At 39.1% G+C, this 25,989-nt stretch overlaps 1 long non-coding RNA gene across 1 annotated transcript in view; it reads right to left on the bottom strand.

Moving 5' to 3' along the window:
• Positions 1-22,884, bottom strand: part of LOC105731002 (uncharacterized) — a 31,279-nt gene extending 8,395 nt beyond the window's left edge. The window contains exons 1-4 of the long non-coding RNA XR_001110628.2: positions 22,828-22,884; positions 22,230-22,408; positions 20,279-20,348; positions 15,912-16,034 (exon numbers count right to left, since the gene is read on the bottom strand). This is a non-coding gene — a long non-coding RNA (uncharacterized LOC105731002). The remainder of the gene's footprint in view (positions 1-15,911; positions 16,035-20,278; positions 20,349-22,229; positions 22,409-22,827) is intronic.
• Between the last annotated feature and the right edge of the window lie 3,105 nt (positions 22,885-25,989).

Raw genomic sequence — 25,989 nt, 5'->3', positions numbered from 1 at the left:
AGCGAATCTCCATCTCCAAAAAGGAAAACAAAAAGAGAGAAGAAAAATACAACTGATTTTCCATATTGTGATTTTTAAAATGGATTTGCTTTAAAACTTAAATCAAAATGGGCCTTTCACTTGAAACTCAGCTCTGGCCATCTCTATGCGACTATCAGTGGAAGACTCACCGAGATAGCCCTCAGAGCAGCTCTTTCATCTCAGCGTGTTTACACCTGAACTTCTTGTCTTCCCTCCAAATCTGTATGTCAGCTGATAGCACTCAATCACCCAAATCAGAGCCTGTGAATCACCCTTGCCTCTTTCCACTCCCTTAAGCTCAAGATCCAATCAAATCACTGCAACATATCACTTTTACCCCCTACACACGACTCAAACAATACAATAGTCTCTTCTGTAGACACTGTAGTAGGCACACCACAGGTGGGTACTACTGTTATTCTCATTTTATGGATGAATAAACATGGCTACAGGGGTTAAATAACTTCCCTAAGATCACACCGTCAGTATGTGGCAAAGTAAAAATCAAGCTTGGCTAGGCACGGTAGCTCACACCTGTAATCCCAGCACTTTGGGAGGCCTAGGTAGGTAGATCACATGAGGTCAGGAGTTCAAGACCAGCCTGACCAACATAGTGAAACCCCATATCTACTAAAAATACAAAAATTAGCTAGGCATGGTGGTGCATACCTATAATCCCAGCTACTCGGGAGGCTGAGGCAGGAGAACCACTTGAAACAGGGAGGTTGCAGTGAGCCAAGATTGCACCATTGCAATCCAGCCTGGGCAACAAGAGGGAATCTCCATCTCAAAAAAAATAAATAAATAAAAATTTAAAAATTAAAAAAAATCAAGCTTAAGTCTGTCTGATTTTAAGGAGGAGGATTTTGAAACTCTGTGTCTCTAATTCAGCAATCACTTCCCCAATTTAAACTTCATTCTTTCTGAAGTCTCCTTACTGGTTCCTCTGCCCTATGCCGTCACTCTTCTTTTTTTTTTTAGTGGCTTTTCTACATTTATTTATTTATTTATTTATTGAGATGGAGTCTCACTCTGTCACCGGGCTGGAATGCAGTGGCGTGATCTCAGCTCACTGCAACGTCTGCCTCCCAGGTTCAAGCAATTCTCTTGTCTCAGCCTCCTGAGTAGCTGGGACTACAGGCACGTGTCATCACACCCAGCTAATTTTTTTGTATTTTAGTAGAGATGGGATTTCACCATGTTGGCCAGGATGGTCTCCCTCTCCTGACCCTGTGATCCATCCACCTCAGCCTTCCAAAGTGCTGGGATTACAGGAGTGAGCCACTGCGCCCGGCCTATTTATTATGTTTTTTAAAGCCAAATTTATATGGGCATAATATATAAAAGTAAAATTCACTCTTTTTAAGTATAGTTTGACAAGTTTTGACAAATGTATATGGTTGTATAACTACCACTATAATTAAAATATAGAACCCCCAAAAGTTCTTTCATTCCCCCAAAAGTTTTCTATCACCCTCAAAAGTTCTTCAAGATCTTTTATAGTCAATCCCCTTCCCTGGTTCCTGACTGTGGTAATCACCAATCTTATTTTTCTTTCCCTAGTTTTTCCTTTCAGATAATGAAATGTAAATGAATCATACAATACAGAACCTTTGATATCTGGTTACTTTCCCTTAGCAGGGAGCTTTTGATTTCATCCATGTTGTTGTGAGTGTCAATAGTTCAGTACTTTTTATTGCAGAGTAGTATTCCTTTGTATGAATGTATCACCATTTGTTTATTCATCTATCACATGAAAGACATTTGAGTTATTTCCAGTTTGGGGCTACTATGAATAAAGCTACTAGAAACATTCTCATACAAGTCTTCATGTGGACACATTTCTCTTTCTTTTGGGCAAATAAATACACAGGAATGGAATATAGGTTGTATAGAAAATGTATGTGTATGCTTAACTTTGTAAGACTCTGCCAACCTGTTTTCCAAGTGGCTACATAATTTTGCATGCCAACCAGCAATGAAAGAGAGTTCCAGTTGCTCTACATCCTTACCAACACTTTGTGTTGACAGTCTTTTTAATTTTAGCCAGGTTAATATATACATAGTAGTATCTCATTATGATTCCTATTTGAATTTTCTTAATGACTAACCATGTAGAGCATCTATTTCATGTCCTTATTTGCTGTCCATTTGTCTGATTTAGTTAAGTGAACCCAGGAGGCGGAGGTTGTGGTGAGCCAAGATCGTGCCATTGCACTCCAGCTTGGGCAACAAGAGCGAAACGCTGTCTCAGAAAACAAACAAACAAAAGATATTCTCTCAAATACTGTAGCTTCATAATAAGTCTTATATCAGGTTAGTATAACTTCAAAAACATTTTGACTGTATTACGTCCCTTGCATTTGACATAAATGATAAAATCAGCTTATAATTTTAACAAAAAGCTTGCTGGCATTTTGATTGAGATTACATTGAATATATTAATTTGGAGAGATTGACACTTAAAACTATTGAGTTTTCCAATCCATGAACATGACAAGTCTTCTTTAGTTTCAACTATGTTCTGTAGTTTTCTATCTACAAGTCTTGCTTTTTTGTTAAATTTATCCCTAAGTATTTCATTTTTATAATATTATAAATTATTTTTATTTAATGTTTCTATTGACCATGTAACCCATAACTTTGATAATCTCACTTATTCTAGTAGCTTTATGTGTGGAATATTGGGATTTTATATGCAAATGATCATGCAATCCATGACTGAAGTCATATTACTTCTTCCTTTTGCATCTCTATGCATTTTGTATAATTTTCTTGCCTTAGTACAATGGGCGGAACCCCTAATGCAATACTGAGTAGAAGTGATGATAACTGACATAATTGCCTTGCCCTCTTTCTAAGGGGTAAAGCATTCATTCTTTCACCAATGAATATAAAATTACCTGTAGGTTATTCACAGATGTCCCTTATCAAAATAAATAGATCTATTCCTCATTTCCTGAGAACTCTTTTTTTGTTTTATCATTATTCAACATAAAATTCTGTAAAATGTCTTTTCTGCATCTATTGATGCATAGGTAATATTTTATGTTCTGTTAGTATGATGAATTACATTGACTGATTTTCAAATATCTCAATTCAAACATCTAAAGAAACTTGCATTCCTCAGATAAACCCCACTTGGTCCTTTGACATATTGTTGGATTATATATACATATATAAATTTTGAGACGGAGTTTTACCCTATCACCCAGGCTGGAGTGCAAAGGCGCTATCTTGGCTCACTGCAACCTCCACTGCCTGGGTTCAAGCGATTCTCCTGCCTCAGCCTCCCAAGTAGCTGGGATTATAGGTGCACACACCACACCTGGCTAATTTTTTGTATCTTTAGTAGAGACAGGGTTTCACCATGTTGGCCAGGCTGGTCTCAAACTCCTGACCTCATGATGCACCTGCCTCAGCCTCCCAAAGTGCTGGGATTACAGGTGTGAGCCGCCACGCCCAGCCTGGATTATATTTTTTAATATTTTGTTAGGGATCTTTGCATCTGTGCTCATGAGGAATGTTAATCTGTAGGTTTTTTCCCCTATCATATTTTTGTCTTGTTTGGGCATCAGGATAACATGGTCCCATATTTCGGAAAAATCTGTGAAGGATTGATGGTATCTTTTCTTAAATGTTTGGTAAAATTCACCATTGAAGTTACCTGGGTCAGAAGTTTCTTCATGGAAAAGTTTTTAACTGTGAATTCAATTTCTTTAAAAGAAGACTGTTCAGGCTTTCTATTTCTTCTTGAGTGAGCGTTAGCAGTTTGTGTCTTTCAAGAAATGTGTCCATTTTATCTAAAGCATCAAAATTATCAGCAAAATATTTACTATAATATTTCCTATTATCCTTTTAATATTTGTAAGAATCCGTAGTGATATCCCTCTTTCATTCCTAATATTGGTCATTTGTGTCTTTTAGTTGTTCATCAGTCTGGATAGTTTATTGATTTTGCTGATCTTTTCAAAGACAGATTTTTGTTTCATTGTTTTATTCATTTTCTCTATTTTTCCTGTCACTATTGATTTCTGCCTTTAGTTTTATTACCTCCTTTCTTATGCTTCTTTAGTTTTAATTTGCTTTGTTTTTCAGGTTTCTTAAGGTGAAACTTAGGTTAATAATTTGAAACATTTCTTCCTTTCCAACGTAAACTTTTACTACCATAAATTTCTCTGGAAACGCTGTTTCAACTGTGTCCCACAAATTTGACATGTTGTGTTGTCAATTTCCTTTAAATCATAGTGTTTTCTAATATTCTTTGTGATTTATTCTTTACCCATGGGTTATTTAGAAGTGTGTTGGTTAATATTCAAATATTTAGAGTTCTTTCCAGATATATTTCTGTTACTACTTTCTTAATTCAATGTGGTCAGAAAATTTACTTTATATGAATTTCTGCATTCCATCTTTTTCTCCTCAAAAATACCCTTTAAATAAAGAATATCTTCATACTTTCTATGGTATAATCTCCAGAATATAGTGTGACTAAGCAAGGTAGAAATACATCTTACAGATGTTCCTAAATGGAAGAATAAACTACACAATTATAAACACTATTATTACCCTACAGGAGCAACTGAAGAACCAGGTAGAGGTGAGTGATAGAAACTAGACTCCTCTAAATACATGTTGTTCTGTAAATTTTATTTTGGAATCATGATTATAAAACAAAGTTGAGAAAAGTAAGAAAACAAGGGCAAATTCTAGAAATAAAAAATAACATGATACCAAAATCATACAGACTAGCAAAACAGTTTTTCCACAATCCTTTGTATATGCTTATAAAAGTAAACAAATGCTTCATTTGGACCTTCTCGGGAGAACTTTTGCGACTTAATTTGGCAGAGTTGTGTTTGTTCAAGATGCAGAGAACAGAGAGGGAACTACAAACCCTCAGTCTTCAAAAGGACATTTTGTAATGAGAAATGCCTATTTGCATTACTTAAATTTTAAAAATTTAAGTAAAATGTTTAAATTTATTTTTTTTTGCCGGGCGCGGTGGCTCAAGCCTGTAATCCCAGCACTTTGGGAGGCCGAGGCGGGTGGATCACGAGGTCAAGAGATCGAGACCATCCCGGTCAACATGGTGAAACCCCGTCTCTACTAAAAATACAAAAAATTAGCTGGGCACGGTGGCGCGTGCCTGTAATCCCAGCTACTCAGGAGGCTGAGGCAGGAGAATTGCCTGAACCCAGGAGGCGGAGGTTGCGGTGAGCCGAGATCGCGCCATTGCACTCCAGCCTGGGTAACAAGAGCGAAACTCTGTCTCAAAAAAAAAAAAAAAAAAAATTTATTTTTTTTTGTAAAGAAAGTAAACTATCAGGATAATCTAATCAAGTGCAATGTAAAACGTAAAAGACAATACGCTTTCATTGTTTTTATGTGTTATCGTTCTATCATAAAATGAAGTAGTCAAGAACATGAGGGCAGGAACAGGACCATCTAGATTAGAATCCTGCTCTGCCAGTGCATATCTGTATGACCTTAGGAAAGTTACTCAGCCTATGATGACTCTTTCTTTTTACCTCTCTCATTTCACCTGCAAAATTCCTTATTTTCTTTCTCTAAGTAACATTATGCCCTTTCCACTGTAAAGCACACTAGTCTAGCCTCCTTCCACCCCCTTAGCTTTAACATAATCTGCTGAGCAAGTCCCAGTTAGCAAGATAGCAAAGACAGGCTTACCTCAGAAGAGGAGACCCTATGCATATGTTACCTTTTCTTTCCACATCTCATTAAGTTAATCTCCCAAAATCACATACACATACATAGCAGGGGAGGAGGGAGTATTTCTTTTCAACTCCAAAGCTTGCATTTTTGTTTCTTCCAACTTTTAAGTTCAAGGGTACATGTGCAGGAGTGCGGGTTTGTTACATAGGTGAACATATGCCATGGCGGTTTCCTGCACAGACCATCCCATCACCTGGTATTATGCCCACCATCCATTAGTTATTCTTCCTGATTAGCACATGTGTGTTGTTCCCCCGACCCCATGTGTCCATGTGTTCTCATCATTCAGCTCCCACTTATAAGTGAGAACATGTGGTGTTTCATTTTCTGTTTCTGCTTTAGTTTGCTGAGGATAACGGCTTCCAGTTCCATCCATGTCCCTGCAAAAGACATGATCTCATTCTTCTTTACGGCTGCATAGTATTCCATGGTGTAATGTACCACATTTTCTTTATCCAGTCTATCATTGATGGGCATTTAGGTTGATTCCATGTCTTTGCTATTGTGAATAGTGCTGCAGTGAACATGCACGTTAATCTATCTTCATGATAGAATGCTTTATATTTCTTTGAGTATATACTCAGTAATGGGATTGCTGGGTCAAATGGCATTTCTGCCTCTAGGTCTTTGAGGAATCACCACACTGTCTTCCACAATGGTTGAACTATTTTACACTCCCATCAACAGTGTAAAAGCAGTTCTTTTTTCTCCACAATCTTGCCAGCATCTTTTTTTTTTTTTTTTACTTTTTAATAATAGCCATTCTGACTACTGTGAGATAGCATCTCACACCAGTGAGAATTTTGATTTGATTTTTTTATTTTGATTTGCATTTCTCTAATGATCAGTGATGTTGAACTTTTTTCATATATTTATTGGCTGCATGTATGTCTTCTTTTGAGAAATGTCTGTTCATGTCCTTTGCTCACTTTTTAATTGGGTTGTTTTTTTCTTGTAAATTTGTTTAAGTATCTTGTAGATGCTGGATGTTAGACCTTTGTCACATGGATAGATTGCAAAAACTTTCCCCCATTCCATACGTTATCTGTTGACTCTGATGATAGTTTCTTTTGCTGTACAGAAGCTCTTTAGTTTAGTTAGATCCCATTTATCAAGTTTTGCTTTTGTTACAATTGCCTTTGACATCTTCATCACAAAATCTTTGCTTGTGCCTATGCGCTGAATGGCATTACCTAGATTTTTTTCCAGAGTTTTCGTAGTTTTGGGATTTTACATTTAAGCCTTTAATCCATCTTGATTTTTGTATATAGTGTAAGGAAGGGGTCCAGTTTCAATTTTCTGCATATGGCTAGCCAATTCTTCCAGCATCATTTATTAAATAGGGAATCCTTTTCCCATTGCTTGTTTTGGTCAGGTTTGTTAAAAATCAGATGGTTGTAGGTGTGCAGTTTTATTTCTGGGTTCTCAGTTCTGTTCCATTGGTCTATGTATCTGTTCTCACATCAGTACCATGCTGTTTTGGTTACTGTAGCCTTGTAGTATAGTTTGGAGTCAGGTAGCATTATGCCTCCAGCTTTGCTTAGGATTGTCTTGGCTATTCAGGCTCTTTTTTTGGTTCCATATGAATTTTTAAATTTTTTTTCTAAATCTGTGAAGAATATCAATGATAGTTCAATGGGAATAGCATTGAATCTATAAATTGCTTTGGGTAGTATGGCCATTTTTACAATATTGATTCTTCCTATTCATGAGCATGGAATTTTTTCCATTTGTTTGTCTTCTCTGATTTCTTTAAGTAGTTGTGTATAGTTCTCCTTGAAGAGGTCCTTCACTTCCCTTGTTAGCTGCATTCCTAGGTATTTTATTCTTTTTGTGCCAATTGTGAATGGGAGTTCATTTATGATTCGGCTCTCTGCTTGCCTGTTGTTGGTGTACATGAATGCTTGTGATTTTTGACATAGATTTTGTAGTCTGAGAATTTACTGAAGTTGCTTATCAGCTTATACTATGTTGAACAGGAGGGGTGAGCAACAGCATCCTTGTCTTGTGCCAGCTTTCAAGGGGAATGCTTCCAGTTTTTGCCCATTCAGTATGATACTGGTTGTGGTTTTGTCATATAGAGCTCTTATTATTTTGAGGTATATTCCTTCAATACCTAGTTTATTAAGGGTTTTTAACATGAAGGGATGTTAGATTTTTATCAAATGCCTTTTCTACATCTATGAGATAATCATGAGGTTTTTATCCTTACTTCTGTTTATGTGATGAATCACAGTTATTGATTTGTATATGTTGCATCCCAGGGATGAAGTCTACTTGACTGTGGTGGATAAGGCTTTTTACATGCTGCTGGATTTGGTTTGTCAGTATTTTATTGAGGATTTTTGCAACAATGTTCATCAAGGATACTGGCCTGAATTATTCTTTTTTTTGTTGTGTCTCTGCCAGGTTTTGGTATCAGGATGATGCTGGTCTCATAGAATGAGTTGAGGAGGAATCCTTCCTTTTCAATTTTTTTGGAATAGTTTCAGTAGAAATGGTACCAGCTCTTCTTTGTACCTCTGAGAGAATTCTCAGCTGTAAATCTGTCTGGTCTTGGCTTTTTTTGGTTGGCAGGCTATTTATTGCTGCCTAAATTTCAGAATTTGTTACTGGTCTATTCTGGGATTCAGTTTCTTCCTGGTTGAGTCTTGAGTGGGTGTATATGTCCAGGAATTTATCCATTTCTTCTAGATTGTCTAGTTTATGTGCATGGAGGTGTTTATAGTATTATCTGGTAATTGTTTGTATTTCTGGGGAATCAGTAGTGATATCCCCCTTATCATTTCTAATTATGTGCATTTGAATCTTCTCTCTTTTCTTCTCTATTAGTCTAGCTAGTGGTCTATGTATTTTATCAATGTTTTCAAAAAACCAGCTCCTGGATTTGTTAATTTTTTGAAGGGATTTTTGTGTCTCTATCTCCTTCAGTTCTGCTCTGATCTTGGTTATTTCTTGTCTTCTGCTAGCTTTGGGGTTTGTTTGCTATTGGTTCTCTAGTCCTTTTAGTTGTAATGTTATGTTTAGTTGTTAACTTGAGATCTTTCTAGCTCTTTGATGTGGACAGTTAGTACTATAAATTTCCCTTTTAACACTGCTTTAGCTGCAACCCAGAGATTCTGGTATATTGTATCTTTGTTCTCACTAGTTTCAAATAACTTCTTGATTTCTGCCTTAATTTCATCATTTACCCAAGAGTCATTCAGGAGCAGGTTGTTCAATTTCCACGTAGTTCTGTGGTTTGGAGTGAATTTCTTAATTTTGAGTTCTAATCTGGTTGCACTGTAGTCTGAGAGACTGTTATGATTTCAGTTATTTTGCATTTGGTGAGGAGTTTTTACTTCCAATTATATGATCAATTTTAGAGTAAGTGCCATGTGACAATGAGAAGAATGTATATTCTGTTGTTTTCAGGACAAAGCCCACATTTTTTGCAAATTCCATCAAGATAAAAGGCAAGATTATTAAAAGCAGAGCTATCTTGAGCTATAGTGATGAAGAAGAGATCCATGGATCCATGGTTGTGAGAAGTTAGTGTGCCCACAAGGATAGAGAACAGGAAATTTTGTGTGGTAGTGGAATTGTTTCGTATTCTGTTTGTGGAGATGGTTTGTAGGGACGAACTTATACATGTATGAAAATTCATAGAAGGTACACCCCCACAAAAAGTCCATCTGCAGTATAATTTTTTTTTTCAGACAGAGTCTTGCTGTGTCACCCAAGCTGGAGTGCAACGGCATGATTTTGGCTCACTGCAACTTCCGCCTTCCAGGTTCAAGCAATTCTCCTGCCTCAGCCTCCTGAGTAGCTGGGACTACAGATGCGCACCACCACATCCAGCTAATTTTTGTATTTTTAGTAGAGACAGGGTTTCACCGTGTTGTTTAGGATGGTCTCAATCTCTTGACCTCGGCCTCCCAAAGTATTGGGATTACAGGCGTGAGCCACCGCACTGGGCCTTACAATTTTTTATAAAACAGAGCCGTTTCAACAGAAAAATTTTCTGCTATCCAATGTGGATGACACTGAAATTGACCCAAAAGCTTAAAAGCAAAAATCTAAGCTATCTTTCCTTCTCTAGAACTGTACTTGGTTATCCGTAGGCAAAGCTGTGACTACATAAAGGCCCCTCGCTACCTGCCAACACTTTTTCTGAGCATCCCTTTCCTCTCTGGATCCTCCCACACAGCTCTGCAGACAGGGCATGCATGGGCCCATGCTGCCTTCAGCATAAATGCACACGCTCTGTACTTTGTGACATCCAGGCCCACTGCCCCTAATCCCTGCACTAGGTGGCTCCTCCCATTCTAGAACCCTAATCTATTTATCAAAACCTCACTTCCTGAGAGGTTCTGCTCTCAGTTAATTGTGATAGTAAAAGAGTCCAATGAACCCGTCCTCACCATGTAGAGCTGTTAACGACCAAGAGTAATTGAATGGACAGAAATATCAGTCAAGCATAGGCAGATCATGGGGAACTGGAGGCAGGGAAGCTTTCACAACATCATTCCCCTCACTCCTTGTAGGTCCGGCTGATTCTGGCCTCAACACACACATAAGCCCTCTCAGAAAGCTGTCATCCCTTTTCTTAAAAGTCTTCAGAATGGCCGGGCATGGTGGCTCACGCCTGTAATCACAGCACTTTGGGAGGCCGAGGCAGGTGGATCACTTGAGGTCAGGAGTTCGAAATCAACCTGTCCAACATGGCAAAACCCCATCTCTACTAAAAATACAAAATTAGCCAGGCATGGGCATGCCTGTAATCTCAGCTACTTGGGAGGCTGAGGCAGGAGAATCGCTTGAACCTGGGAGGCGGAGGTTGTAGCGAGCCAAGATCATGCCACTGCACTCCAGCCTGGGCAACAAGAGCAAAACTCCATCTCAAAAAAAAAAAAAAGTCTTCAGAATATTGAAAGAGGTTGTGCAAGTGTGGGAGCAAGGGCTCAGTTTTGCTATGAACTTCAAACTGCTTCAAAAATTAAGGTCTTTTTTTAAGTCTTCACAGACTTCTCAGTATATATGCTGCATGGTAATTGTTTAGCATAGTCTGAACAAAGCTGACTATATTATTCAATAGAGTAATAATAAAATAACAATAGCTAGTATGTTTTGAACATTTATTATATGACAAGCACTGTTCTAAGTACTTCATGTGTACTTAGAAGTTACCGCATTTAATTTTCTAGCAATCCTAAGTGGTAGACATTGTTATCATTTCAATTTTACAGGTGAGAAAACTGAGGCAAGAGCAGTGAAAGCAACTTGCTGTGGTAGACACAGAGGGGTGCCATCCATACCCTGGTCAGACTTGGCCTTGTTGCCTGGCTGTGGGGAGGGGACCAATGCCGTGAGCCTTCTGCTGCCAGCTGTTCAGGTCAGCCGTAGATACAGAGCCCCTCATTAATGAGGGCCTTCCCAGGCCGCACACAGCAGGCCTAGCAGCCAGGCCTGTGTGTAAAGGTCTGACCATTTCAGCCCAGTGTAGGCGCGCCGACTGTCGGGGCTCCCACAGGGCTGGCCCAGCTGCATCTGGCCGGTATCTTCTTCCCACCCGTTTCTCTGCCCAGACCTACTCCACCATCAGCCTGCCCTGTGCTGACCCTTGCAAACACCCTGCACCCCAAACTCTGTCTCAGCACTGGCTTCTGGAGGACCCAACTTACAGCACTTGCCAAGGGTCCCACAGAGGCTAAGTCATGACCTTACAATGGAAACCTGATAGTCTTACGCTCTTCCACACTATTATACACTGCCTCCAAATACAAAAACAAATCTAGAACTCTCCTATAGCAATGGTTAAAACTATTACTAGGAGTGTCAGAAATTTTTTATTTAATTTTTAATAACAGCTTTATTGGTATATAATTCACATACCACAAAATCCATCACTTAAAGGATACATACAATTCAATGTTCTTAGCACACTGGCAAAGTCGTGTAATTATGACCTCTATCTTATTCCAGAACATTGCACCACCTCAAAAAGAACCCCTGTCCCCATGAGCAGTCACTTCCCACTTGTCTTTAACTTTGCTCCACCTAAACAATAACTCATGGAGTTAATCTGTTCTTGCCAGCTGTAAAATGTATCCACTGTGATCGAAGATACAAAGTCTCTCAATTTCACTTCCTTTTAAAGATTAAATTCATAAACATGTTCACATTCTTGTTTGGTAATTTCACTCCTGGGAATTTATTCTAAGTAAAAAGTAACAAAAGATGGGAGGAAAACAAAATGGTTTGCTGCAGCATCATTTTAAAAACTAAGAAACTGGAAACAAATATTGTCCGTCATGGGTGATTGTTTAAACTGTAGCACATTAACAAAATGGAATATTGTGCATCTATCAGAGACTAAATTGCAACAAGAAAAATGTTTGGCATAACATTAAGCATAAAAGCAGAAAATAAAATTGCATCTACAACTATGTAAAATATGTATGTATGGATAAGGGTCAAAAGGAAATGGAGAAAAATGAAAACAGTTGCTGAACAGGATGTTGGAACTGTGAATTATTTTCATTCTTCTGAGTTCCTTTATTATTGTCAAAATGTAGTCTTTATAATAAATGAGAATTGGAGGGAAAACATGCATATATCTAATCTTGCCAGGAAAAAAATCTCACTCATAAAGGGAGGTGCTATGACAGAAAATTATTGTTAAGGGGAAGGACTTTGTAGGCACATGGACTTGGATTTCAATTCTGGCTCTGATGCTTCTGAGATGTGACAATAGGCAGTAGCCTAATTCTGTAAGTCTAGCTTTCCACAACAGTTAACAGGGGCTGATACAGTCATACACTACCCCATAGGGCTGTTGTGAAGAGAGGTGAGATAGTGGAGCCCGGCACTCCCTTTTTTTTTTTGAGACAGGGTCTCTCTCTGTCGCCCAGGCTACTCTCCCAATTACATATGGAACGTTCCACAGGTCCCTGATACTCTGCTCAGTTTTCAATTATCAATATTATTCTCTTATCTCTGTGTGTCTCATTTTAAGCAGTTTCTATTGTTATATCTTCACATTCACTAGTCTTTTCTTTTTTCTTTTTGTTTCTTTTTTTGAGTCAGAGTCTCACTCTGTCACCCAGGCTGGAGTGCAGTGGCATGATCTTGGCTCACAGCAACCTCCACCTCTAGGCTCAAGCAATTCTCCTGCCTCAGCATCCTGAGTAGCTGGGATTACAGATGCATGCCACCACGCCTGGCTAACATTTGTATTTTTAGCAGAGTTAGAGCTTCACCATTTTGGCCAAGCTGGTCTCTTTGGCCAGGCTGGTCTCGAACTCCTGATCTCATGATCCACCCACATCGGCCTCCCAAAATTCTGGGATTACAGGTGTGAGCCACTGAGCCCGGTTCACTAATCTTTTCTTTTACAATGTCTGATCTGCTATTAATCCCATCTGGTGTATTTTTATTTCTGATGTTTTAGTTTTCATTTCTATAAGTATGATTTGGTATTTTTATATCATCCATATCTCTATTTAACTTTTTGAACATATTGTAGAGTCATAATAGCTAATAATCATACCTAATAAGGTTAACTAATAATAATAGTGAATCTTTGTCTATAATTCTATCACCCATGTCAGTTCTGGGCTAGTTTTGATTGACTGATTTGCTTCCTAATTGTGGGCAGCATTTTCTTCCTTTTTTCATCTGATAATCTTTGATTGGATGTCAGACATTATGAATTTTACCTTGAAAGGTGCTGGATATATTTATATTCCTGTATTCTTGAGTTTTATCCTAGGATATTGTGAAGTTACTTAGCAATGATTTGATCATTTTGAATCATGCTTTTAAAACATGTTAGGCTGGACCACAGCAATGTTTTCTCTATAGTCTCGCTACTGGGGCAAAGCCCTTTATGTACTCTACCAAATGCCATGCACATCGTGATGCTTTCCACTGCGGTTGGAGGTAAAAGGCACTATTTCCAGTGCTATGTGAGTACCAGGCAATGTTCTCTCCAACCCTTTCAGTGAGACCATGTGCTAATGAGTTCTCAGCCAAATAATCAAGGGTACCCTCTGCAGATCTCTAAAGTTCTGTCCTGTCTGTGCGTAGCTCTCTCTGTTCTGTAAACTCTAGCTACCTTGGTCTCCCTAGACTCTCAGCTCCATCACCTCAACTCATGGAGTCCTCCTGGGCTCTGCCCCTCTCCCCTGCTGAGGGCTAAAAGGAGAGGCAGTAAGCTTCAGTAGTCATATGGCTCATTCGTTTTTGGCTCTGAGGTATCATTGTCTTTTGTTGCCTGATTCCTAGAGTCTTTCAAGCCACTCTTTCATATATTCTGTCCACTTTTCAATTATATCATGCAGGAGAGTAAAAAAGGTCCCTGTTACTCCATCTTGGCTGGAAATGGAAGTCTCTAATCTTGCTACATTTCTGCATAAAATTTTCTATCAGGAAAACAAATTAAGGGGGGAAAAAAACCTTTGAAAGAGTCTTCTGTTTTCACTTCATTCCTTCCTATTCTTTCTCAAATTCACTCTACTGTCTCCACACTGCTGAAAACGTGTTCTTCAGTGACCTCCAATACATAATTCTCAGTCTTCATTTCACTCACTCTCTCAGTTTATGACACAGTTAATCATTGCTTCCATCTTGAAACATTTTCTTCCCTTCTCATCCAAGATACTGCACAAACTTTCCTGGCTTTCTATCATCTATATCTTTGTTGTATCCACTTACTCTTTCCAAACTCTAAAAGTTGGAGAACCCCACAATCAGTCTTCAGATCTCTTTTCTCTGTTCACATTCTTTTCTTTCTTTACCTCATTCAGTCTCAAGATGTTGAATACCATCTGTACATTAACTCGTATCTTCAGCTCTGATCTTTCCCAGATATAGATATGATTATAAATACACATATATAGGTATGTGTAATTTTCTACTTGTCATTTCCACAAGAATTTCTAATAGGTATCTCAAACTTAGCCTGTCCCAAAGAAAATACTTTATTTTCTGCCCTAACCTGTTCTCTTTCTTCAGGGTTCCCCATCTCAGCAAATGAAAATAGCACTCAGTTGCCTGGGTCAAAATTTATACTCGTCCTTCACTCTTCTCTTTTGCTTACACCCCACATGCAAGCCACCTGTAAACTCAGGGAGCTGTAACTTCAAAAATCCCACCACTCCTTACCAATTCTATGGCTAATACCCTATTCCAAGCCACCTTTCATCTTTCACTTGGACAACTAAAGTAGCCTCATAACTGTTTTCTCTATAGTATATTCTCCATGCAGCAGCCACAGCTTTACTTTTAAAACATGTTATCCCAGTTGGCATCATGTAGAAACTGATGATATGATTCTAAAATTCATACCAAATTTTGAGAGACTCTGAATAGCCAAAACAATTTTGAAAAGGTAGAACAAAATTGGAAGACTCAGACTTCCCAATTCCAAAACATACTACAAAGCTATAGTTATCAAGGGTAAGGATAAACATAGAAATCAATGTAATGAAATGGAGAGCCCAGAAGTAAACACACACATCAGTGGTCAACTGGTTTTTGACAAGGATGGTAAGACAATCCAATGGTACAAAGAACAGTCTTTTCAACCAGATACCCACATGCAGGATAACACATTTGGATCTTTCCTCACACCATTTAGAAAAATTAACTCAAAATGGATCAAAAATTTAAATATAAAAGGTAAAACTATAAAACTCTTTGAAGGAAACATAACTGTAAATCTTCAGGTACTCGGATTAGGTAATAGCTTCTTGGCTAGGACACCAAAAGCATAAGCAATCAAAGAAAAAATAAATATACTGGGCTTCAGGAAAATTTAATTAAATCAAGGAACTAAAAAAGAAAAAATATTTGCAAATCACATATCTGATGAAAATCAAGTATCAAGAATATATTTTTAACAACTCTTGTACTCAATAGTAAAAAGGCATAATCCAATTTAAAATGAGAAAATATTTTCTTAGTGCATTTTGTGCTGCTTTAACAGAATACCTAAGACTGGGTAATTTGTAATGAAAGAAATTTATTGGCTCACGCCTGTAATCCCAACACTTTGGGAGGCCGAGGTGGGCAGATCACCTGAGGTCAGGAGTTCAAGACCAGCCTGACCAACATGGAGAAACCCTGTCTCTACTAAAAATACAAAATCAGCCAGGCATAGTGGTGCATACCTGTAATCCCAGCTACTTGGGAGGCTGAGGCAGGAGAATCACTTGAACCCAGGAGGAGGAGGTTGTGGTGAGCTGAGATTGTGCCATTGTACTCCAGCCTGGACAACAAAAGCAAAACTCCATCTACAAAAAAGAAAGAAAGAAAAGAAAGAAATTTATTGCCTCACACTTTGAGAGGCTGGGAAGTCCAAGATCAAGGGGCTGGCATCTAGCAAGGACTTTCTTGTCACATCATCCCATGGCAGAAGGGCAAAGAGAGTGAGAGAGCAAGAAGGAGCTGGTGCTTTTATAAGAAATTCACTCCCACAATAACAAAACTACTACATTGATAACAGCATTAACCCAATCATGAGAGCACAGCCCTCATGACCTCTTAAAGGTCCTACCTCCCAACACCACTGCACTGGGGATCAAGTTTCCAACACACGAACTTTGGAGGATATATTCAAACCACAGCAGATTTGAATGGACATTTCTCCCTAGATATGCAGGTTACCAACAAGCACATGAAAAGATGTTCAATTTCATTAGTTCTTAAGGAAATGCAAAAAGCAATAATGGAATAACACTTCGTGCACACTTAGAGGTCTATAATCAAAAAATAAAAAATAGTAAGTGTTTGATCTTGGGCTTCCGAGTACTATGAGAAAAAAGAAAAACAGAAAAAAAGAGAAAAGAAAAAAAATAGTAAGTGTTGGTAACGCTTTGGAGAAACTGGAACCCTCATACACTGCTGATACAGATGCTGTGGAAAACAGTCTGGCAGTTCCTCAAAAGGTTAAGTATGGAGTTACCACATTAACCAGCAATTCTACTCCTAGATACATACCCAAGAGAAATGAAAACATATATGCTAGTAAACACTTGTACACAAATGCTTATAACAGCATTATTCATAACTGCCGAAAAGTGAAAATGATCCAAATATCCATTAACTAATAAATGAATAAACAAAATGTGGCATATCCATACAATGGAATAGTATTCAGCTACAAAAACAATAAAATGCAGATAAATGCTAAAACATAAATGAACGCTGAAAACATTATGCTAAGTGCCAGAAGCCAGACACACAAGGTCACATATTATATGATTCCATTTATGTGAAATGTCCAAAATAGGTAAATCCATGGAGACAGGAAGCAGATTCGTGCTTTCTGCCTGGAACAGGGAAATAAGGTAACCACTATTATTGGGTCTGCTAAGGAGCTTCTTTTAGGGGTGATGAAGTGCTCTGGAATTATACAGAGGCAAAGGTTGGCAATCTCGTGACTATATTAATATCACCAAATGGTTCACTTTCAAAGGGTAAATTTTATGGTATATAAATATGTCTCAATTTTTTAAATAAAATATAAGATCTTGTTACATCCCTGTGTAACATTTTCAGCGAATTCCCATCATACTTTCTTTTAAAATAAAGTCCAAATTCCTTCCTTACCCTACAAGATTCTGAATGATGCGGACCCTGCTTTCCTGTGTCCTGTCTTCACCTGTCGTCTTTCACGGTCCTCTGGCTCTACCCTCTCTGCTATTTCTCAGCCCGCTCCTGGCAAAGGCCCTTGCCTTTTCCATGTCTTTATTTGGACTGTTCTTCCCCAAGATCTTTACCTGGCTCGTTTTTTACTTTTATCCTGGAAAAATGTTCAGTTGTCACTTCCTCTAAAAGACCTTCTGCCAGCATCCTATCTAAAATGACAGTACCATTATTCTCTAGCTCTCTATCCTGTGTGATTTTGCTGGCCATTATCTATTCTGGCCATTTGCTCATTGTCTGTCCTTCAGTAGCATGTAAACTGTACAACGGATGGGACTTTTCTTGTGTCTTGTTCACTATTGTATTCTGTACCTATTTTCTGTGTCTGAGACCTAACAGACGTGCTGCATTTATTTGCTGAGTTAAATAACAAAGGTGAGAATACACACAGTGGGATGAAAAAATATTTTAAATACAAAATGCCTTTAACTGCTTCTCTTATTAAGGAAGCGTGACATAATTCATATCAGAAAGTAAGATTCACAACCACTTAAAATGGATGCTAGAGAGGGGAAAATATTCAAAATTTCTAAAATTTTGTCAACACTAAAGGATGAATGACTTCCTAAGACAGCCTTTGTTTACAGGACACATTGGTAGGATTTTGGATATGTAAAGCTAGGTCCAAAGCCGAGATGCTGTGGGAGGCTAAACTGCTCCGTATGATGAAGAGTAAAGTTATAATTTCCTTGAAGATGTAAGGAAAAGAAGCTCAAGAAATAAAAAATTGGATGCTCCATAAAAAATCAGGACTCCAGGCCGGGTGCCATGTCTCAAACCTGTAATTCCACCACTCTGGGAGGTCGAAGCAGGTGGATCACCTGCTCAGAAGTTTCAGACCAGCCTGGGCAACATGGCAAAATCCCATCTCTACTAAAAATACAAAAATTAGCCAGGAGTGGTGGTGCATGCCTGTAGTCTCAGCTACCAGGGGGGCTGAGGGAAGAGAATCACTTGTATTCAGGAGGCAGAGTTTACAGTGAGTCGAGATCACGCAACTGCACTCCAGCCTGGGCAAGAACGAGACCATGCCTCAAAAAAAAAAAAAAGAAAAGAAAAGAAAAGAAAAAATCAGGGCTCCAGATGAGTTGGGAAAAAGAGGGGAGGAGGCTAGAGTTGGAGAAAAAGATATTTGTTAAGGATCTGGTGAGGCTCTGTCCTCTGGAAGCTGAGACAGTGAAGTGGGTGAGAACAAGAACTGAGTCAGTGTCCCTGGGAAGTGGCTGGAATCTTGGAAACAGCTCAATTATTCTTAGAAAGTGACCTCAGCTGACATACCTCAGGAACAAAAAGAGCAATGTTTAAATAGAACCTGAATTATCCCCCTCTCCTATTAAGAACCTGATGAGAATAAATACTCATGGCCTCTCCCTAGAAAAACATCACAATTTGATGTGTAGGCCCCCTGGGTTGTGCAGTGACTGATCTGAGGCTGTGAAGCCATGTTAATAACAGAGGATGAGGCTTCCATCTCTGCCAGATGCATTAATTACCAGAAACAACCAGACTTGGACATGCTTCCTTCAAAACAGAAAGAGTGAGGGGTAGAGTACTACAGAATTTTATCCTGGGCTGTTCCTGATAGGAAAGGATTTATCAAGATATTTTAATGCTTTGGACAGGACATCAATTAGGTACATCTTTAATTTGAAAATAATAAAGTTGGGCTGAGCACAAGGTCCATGCCTGCAATTCCAGTACTTTGGGAGGCCAAGGTGGGAGGATCACTTGATGCCAGGAGTTCAAGACTAGCCTAGGCAACATAGCAAGACTCTACCTCAACAAAAGATAAAAATAAAAAATTAGTTAGGCATGGTGGCACACACCTGTGGGTCCCAGCTACTTGGGAGGCTGAAGCAGGAGGATCACTTAAGTCCAGAGGTCAAGCTGAAGTGAGGCATGATTGCACCACTGCACTCCAGCCTGGGTGACAAAGTGAGACTCTGACTCAAAAAAATATAAATAATTAATAATAATAAATTTGAAAGCATTGTTTTAATTCTTTATTATAAGCATGTCTAAACCTAAATACACAGAAGAACAAGGACTAATTCAATTTAAATCAGTATTTTTTCCATTCAGGAACAGAGCACAGAACAGTGGTACTTTATGATTCCATCTCTAACATTTAGGTAAGAAAGTATCTTGTAATCTTAAAGTAAGGTCGAGGTGACTGCTGTTCTCCACCAAAGTCCATCCATCCTGAATTGAATGACACTCAAAAGAATGTTACCACGTACTCCACAGCCCTCTCTCTGTGAGGAAATGGCCTTGAGTCAAAAAAAGAACTGCTGGAAGCATCCATCATTCTTAAACTATGGCTCTCCCTCCGATTTATTTCTCATAACAACAGAGCAAAACAGAAACCAAGAAACAAGATCACAGCTCAGAACGCTGCAGCTATTATTTTTCACAATCTGTCCACTTCTTCAGTAAACTTGAAATATTATAACTAGCTATATTCAAATACTACAGGAAACAGAAAGACCAGAAGAAAAACCTCAAACACCCAGCCTTCATCTTTCTTGTACATGAAATCTGCTTTTCTTCCTAATTACAAATGTCTCCTTGAAAGAAATTAAAATTGGGCATTATGTCACAGAATGACCAGGTTCACATTTTTTCAGAATTAGCATTTTTCAGATAAACACACAACCCACATATCAGGAAAATTACCATTTATCAGAGGAGAACCAATTCTAAAAGTTCTGTTAGAACACCAGAAATTGTATTGATATGTAAACAACACGACATCACTGAGGGTTCTGTGTGAGTGTATATTCCTTTGGATCTTTTATGAAACGGTTCAGCTATACATGGTAACACTTACGGTCGAGTTGAGTCAGTGTCTTTATGGTGCTTTGCTGGAATCTAACATCTCTCTTGTCCAAAGAAACAATCTCAGGGGATAACAAAAGAATCCTGGTGAGCAGAACATCAGCAGCAAAGGGTGCACTTTTTCTCTCATGTATCAGTTGAAAGCAAATGAATGGCACCTCTGACCTAGAATCAACTAACCCTGCACTTTAAGTGGCAGCTTGGGGCAAACTGAAGGATTTGATGTCAATTACTCTATTTTTCTGGGCTGTACATGCTGAAGAGATTTTCATTCTGTTTTAAAACAAAACAAAAGGACCCAGCACAAAAGTGACTATGCCCTGACTCTCTGTACATCCCAAACTTCTGTATTAACATCATTTCAGATTTTAACATCCCAACTTCACAGGCTAGACTTAAATCCAAAAATGTTACTTTTAGTACCTTACAAATTTCTCCACTTTGATACTGAATAACAATGATGATGATGATAACAGCCACCTCTTAATAAACACTCACTATGGGCCAGGTGCTATGCTAAACCCATTATATGCATCAACTTTTCACCACTGGTACAACCCTACATGCTAAGTAATACTATTCCCAGCTTACAGATGAAGAAACTGAGGTTCAGGGAGATTGGACAACCTGTCCAAAGTCACACAGCTAAGTATGATGTAAAAGGAACTCATACTCAAGTCTGTGCTCCTGCTTCACTAATTCTTCAACTTCTTAGATATCAAACTCTGAAAATTTTCTTTTTTCCTATAATCTGCCATCCTTCTACCCTTTTCCTACTTCTCTCCTACTGAGGCTGTTCAGGAATATCTCATGAAGAACTCCAGCTCTTCATTCATTCAAAAAGGTATTTACTGAGTGCTCACATTAATGCTTCATTCAGTTACTTGCAAAGGTTTCTTAAGAGCCCACTGTGTGCTAGATACTGTGCTAGGTGCTGAGGATTCATCAGTTCACAACAGTGACAAAAATTCCTGCCCCTGTGGCGCTAACATTCCAGAGAAGGCAAAAATACAATAAACGTAAGAGATAAGAAATACAGTGATGGCTCAAAGATAATAAATGATCAAGGAAAACAGGATAGGGAAAGGGGGAGAGAGAATGCTAGGGAAGGTGTGTATGTGTGTAGGACTGCAATTTTAATATTATGAAAACATAGGCCGGGCGCAGTGGCTCACACCTGTAATCCCAGCACGTTGGGAGGCCGAGGGGGCGGATCACCTGAGGTCGGGAGTTTGAGACCAGCCTTACCAACATGGAGAAACCCTGTCTCTACTAAAAATACAAAATAAGCCATGCATGGTGGAGCATCCCTGTAATCCCAGCTACTCGGGAGGCTGAGGCAGGAGAATTGCTTGAACCCAGGAAGTAGAGGTTGCAGTGAGCTGAGATCATGCCATTGCACTCCAGTCTGGGCAACAAGAGCAAAACTCCACCTCGAAAAAAAAGTTAACAAAAATAGAAAACATGACATTTGAGTAAAGACTTTCTGGGGTATGAGGGTTAGTTTTACATGTGAACTTGGCTAGGCTCTTATTATTATTATTTAATTCAATTATTTAATCAAACACTAATCTAGGTGTTACTGTGAAGGTATTTTGTAGATGTGGTCAACTCTGTTTTCGAATGTCATTTCTAGCGGCCCTAGTCTTTCATTACCCTGGACGCTTTAAGATTACCAACTCACTCACTTTCGGGAGACTGTGGCATTTAGGAACTATGTTGACATACTTTATTTTGAACTGCCTTTACAAAAACTGTCAAGCAGGGAGGACAGGTAATATCACCCTTATTTTACAGACAAAAAAAACTGAGACTCAAAGAGGGAAACTAACCAGTAAGAGATTACAGAATTAATAACTAACAGAGCTGGGTGTCAAGGCACCATCCTATCCTTCTTAACAAAACATTGGAAAAGGAATTTAGAATCACTTCTAACTGCTCACCTTCCAGCCACTATTCACTCTTCAACCTGATGTATTTCAATCTGACACAGCCGTAACTCAGATGTTTTGCTTTTTGGGGGGTGAGGTGGGGCTGTAGTTTTCCATGAATTGCATACATTAAGGGTGTCTGTCAGTCAAGCGACGCATTAAGGAGACGTCTCATTTCCCGAGGACACCGTCTTCAGAACAAACAGATTAACAAAAACCAGCTGAAAAGAATCAACCACTACAAAGTCCACAGCTCAGAACAATCTCTAAAGGAAGCATTCAGGGTAAAATACCCAACAGTCTCCTCTACGGTCCTCTAAATTTCCCACTAAAATCCCTTAAAGTTAAAACATTCACCACAAAAATACTATCCTGGATTGTCAGCCTATCCCACATTCTGGGACGGATTCCTACAACTCCAAGGACGATGTGACCAAGGCCAAGAGCCAGCAGGAACCACCTGTGCTGGGCCCGGCCTCCGCAGTGAGGGGCAAACACCTCTCTCCCGGTTCAGAGAAGCAAGGTCTGTGCACATCAGAAAACTACACAGCCGTCTCTCTCGGTGGTGCCTGCTGCTTTTTTTGCGAAACACACAAGTTAGTCCCAATACCTTCCCAAGCAGCCGACAAACAAGGTCCCTTGTACCTTAAACTTTCCCCCGACTGGGCGGAGCCCTAAGACACAGGAAACGCCCGGTAGGAAGTCGGGCTGCCGGGGCGGTGACGGCAGCGCGGTGCATCCTGGGAGTTGTGGTCCGCTCTTGGAGGCGCAGGCGCAATGGTGACGGCGGGGAGCCGGGGACTGCACCGCGGATCGTACTTTTTCCTGAATGACACAGTCCTCCTTCCACATCTATGGGGAATTGGTTCCAGGACCTCTGCTGATACCAAATCCTGGATGCTCAAGTCCCTGATATAAAATGGCGTAATATTTGCATATCGCCTACACACATCCTCCGTGTACTTTAAATCTTCTCTCGGTTCTCTCTAATACCTAATGCAATGTAAATAATTGTTATACTGTATTGTCTAGGGAATAATATTAAGGAAAAAAGTCGGTACATGTTCAGTACAGATGCAATTTATTAAAAGATATTTTCGATTTGTGGTTGATTGAATCCACCAGTGGGGAACCCGTAGATACTGAGGGCCAGATGTATGAAGGGTGTCGGAAAGTCAGGGGGTGCCGTTAGGAGACCTCGTTTCACAGAGGGAGGGTGATCTGGTGAATGTCTGCCGCAAAGAGAGACTTGGCTCGGAAACGGGTGTCGGCCTCTGTCCAGTCTTAGATCTGAAATGGAGTCAGATAGCCCCCAGGTGGACAGAGTCGGGTGAAGAATAACCCACACGATCTACAAACAGAACTGTGGAGCTGTGACTAGGCGTGGTAGAATCAAGGAAGGCAAGCGACGCAGACTCAGACAAAGAACAAACCTCAAAGTCATCTACCTTATAAATAGAACATTTTTAATAATTTTTGGCTTCTTCAAAAAATATCACCCCCAAAAATGGACAGCAACAAAGCACCAACCCATATTACATATAGGACTTGTAGGTAGATTAAAGTATGGCACGGTCTGGAATCATATACATCAAAATGTTAAAATTAATCTTCTTTGGATGAGAGGGTTATATTTTATAGAACTTTCTTGTATTTTCCTCATTGTTTACAAGGATAAAATAATTTTTTTGTTTGAAATATTTTAAGTATAAAGAAAAGCATATAGAGCAATTTTTAAACACCTTGGTATCTACTGCAAAGTTTTATCATATTTACTTCAGATCCTTCCTCCCTCCCTTCCTTCCTTTCTTCCTTCCTTCCTTCCTTCATTCCTCTCTTTCTACAAAAGAAAAGAAAAACAAAAAATTACAGAAAAAAAACCTTTACTAATAGGGTCCCTATGTAGCCTTTTGTCCTCTGCAGAGAAATGCATACATACACACATAGATTCTGCAGAATATTTACGTATATGTCTGTGTGTTTTTGTTTTTTGAGACAGGGTCTCACTCTGTCACTCAGACTGGAGTGTGGTGGCACTCATGACTCACTGCAGCCTCAACCTGCCCAGGATTAAGGTGATCCTCCTATCTCAGTTTAAACAAATCAAACCCAAAATTAGTAGAAGGAAAGAAAGGATACATATTAGAGCAGAAATATAAGGTTGAAGATTATATGGCATACATAAAGTCTTAATAAATTTTAACAAGAAGCCCTTTTTTCTTTACATTAAATAGAAGCAACTCACAAGAGAGAAAGCCTACTACTTAAATAGAACGTAGTTAAACTAGTTATTGGGACTGTGCTGTAACCTAATTAATCAACTCCTTTAGGGGAGAGGAGGAGTGGATTCTAATGAGACAACCACTTGGGAATTTAAATCTACAATCAAAGAATATATAGTTGGAGGCAAAAGATGAGGTTATTAATCAGAGAACTTGGATAAAACCCAGGAAATTCAGAGAAGGGAAAGCTGGAATTTTCTAAAAGTTAGGCATAAACAAGCAAATATGGAGTCCAGCATAGAGCAACTTTTTTGTGATTTTTTATTTCTTCAATTATTTAAGATTTGATTGTTAGTGTATTTATATTATTGATATTATCTTTATAGCATTATTTGGTTTATATGGATTTATTGGAGTATTATATTGATTAAGATAATGCTACATAATAAATAACAAAGAAATAAAATGGTAACAGTCAATTCTCAATTATCTGTACCAAGGAGGGGAGGGGAAGGCTGAGTACAAATCATTAAGAACAATTAATCCCTCTGGGGCGGCGGCAGGGGGGCCTGGCCTATGCTTTTAGTTGCAATGGCACTTCAATCCTGACCTAGCTGTCAGCCAGGCATCTGAACTGCTGAGATAGTTTATATCACAAATAAAATATCTAGTGAAAAAGAAACTTCACATAAAAACAGTTATGTTTTGACTATATCAACAGCAAAGGTTTTGGTCTAATATAAATACTACTATTATGGTCAAGTGTGGTGGCTCATGTCTGTAATCCCAGCACTTTGGGAAGCCAAGGCAGGCAGATTGCTTGAGACCAGGAGTTCGAGACCAGCCTGGCCAATATGGCGAAACTCCGTCTCTACTAAAAGTAGAAAAGTTAACCCGGGGATGGTGGCGCAGGCCTGCAATCCCGGCTTCTTGGAAGGCCGAGGCACAGGAATTGCTTGAGCCTGGGAGGTGGAGGTTGCAGTGAGCAGAGATCAGGCCACTGAACTCTAGCCTAGGCAATAGAGCAAGACTGTCTCAAAAAATGACTACTGCTATGGTGCCTTTGCCTTTGAAAGTTCAGCAAACACGAGTGAAATGCGTACTGTGGGAAGGGGTTGTGTGCTGAGTGCCAAGTAAATGCTACTACCAACCAGTGCAGCTCAAACCTCATGAGTGAGGCTCCACTGCAGAGGGCTGAAACCCTCCTGTGCATGCGTTGATTTCCCAGCCAGTGGATACTTAGAAGACAAGTATTATCTTGTTCACATTTCATTTTCGAAGGGGTCATCTCCTCAGAAATGGCATGGATCACAAAAAATGAACAGGGCATGGTCTCTGCCTTTGGGAGCATGTCACCCACTAATATATATTCTGATTATCATGATGCTATTAATGATTTTTCAAATTTAACAAAAGAGGAAACCGAGGCACAAAGAGGTTAAATAATTTTATTATTTCCAGTGTAACTAAATTATCTTTGAATAGCATACTAAAGCTCAGTTCTACTCACCTAAATCTAGTGTTCCTTTCTTGCAATTAAGACTATTCAA

This window comes from Aotus nancymaae, unplaced genomic scaffold, assembly GCF_030222135.1.
Source record: "Aotus nancymaae isolate 86718 unplaced genomic scaffold, 86718_ANA_hifiasm-v0.15.2.pri h1tg000006l, whole genome shotgun sequence".
Lineage (NCBI taxonomy): Eukaryota > Metazoa > Chordata > Mammalia > Primates > Aotidae > Aotus > Aotus nancymaae.
Note: the sequence above shows the minus strand (reverse complement) of the source record. Positions and strands in the feature narration are given on the sequence as shown.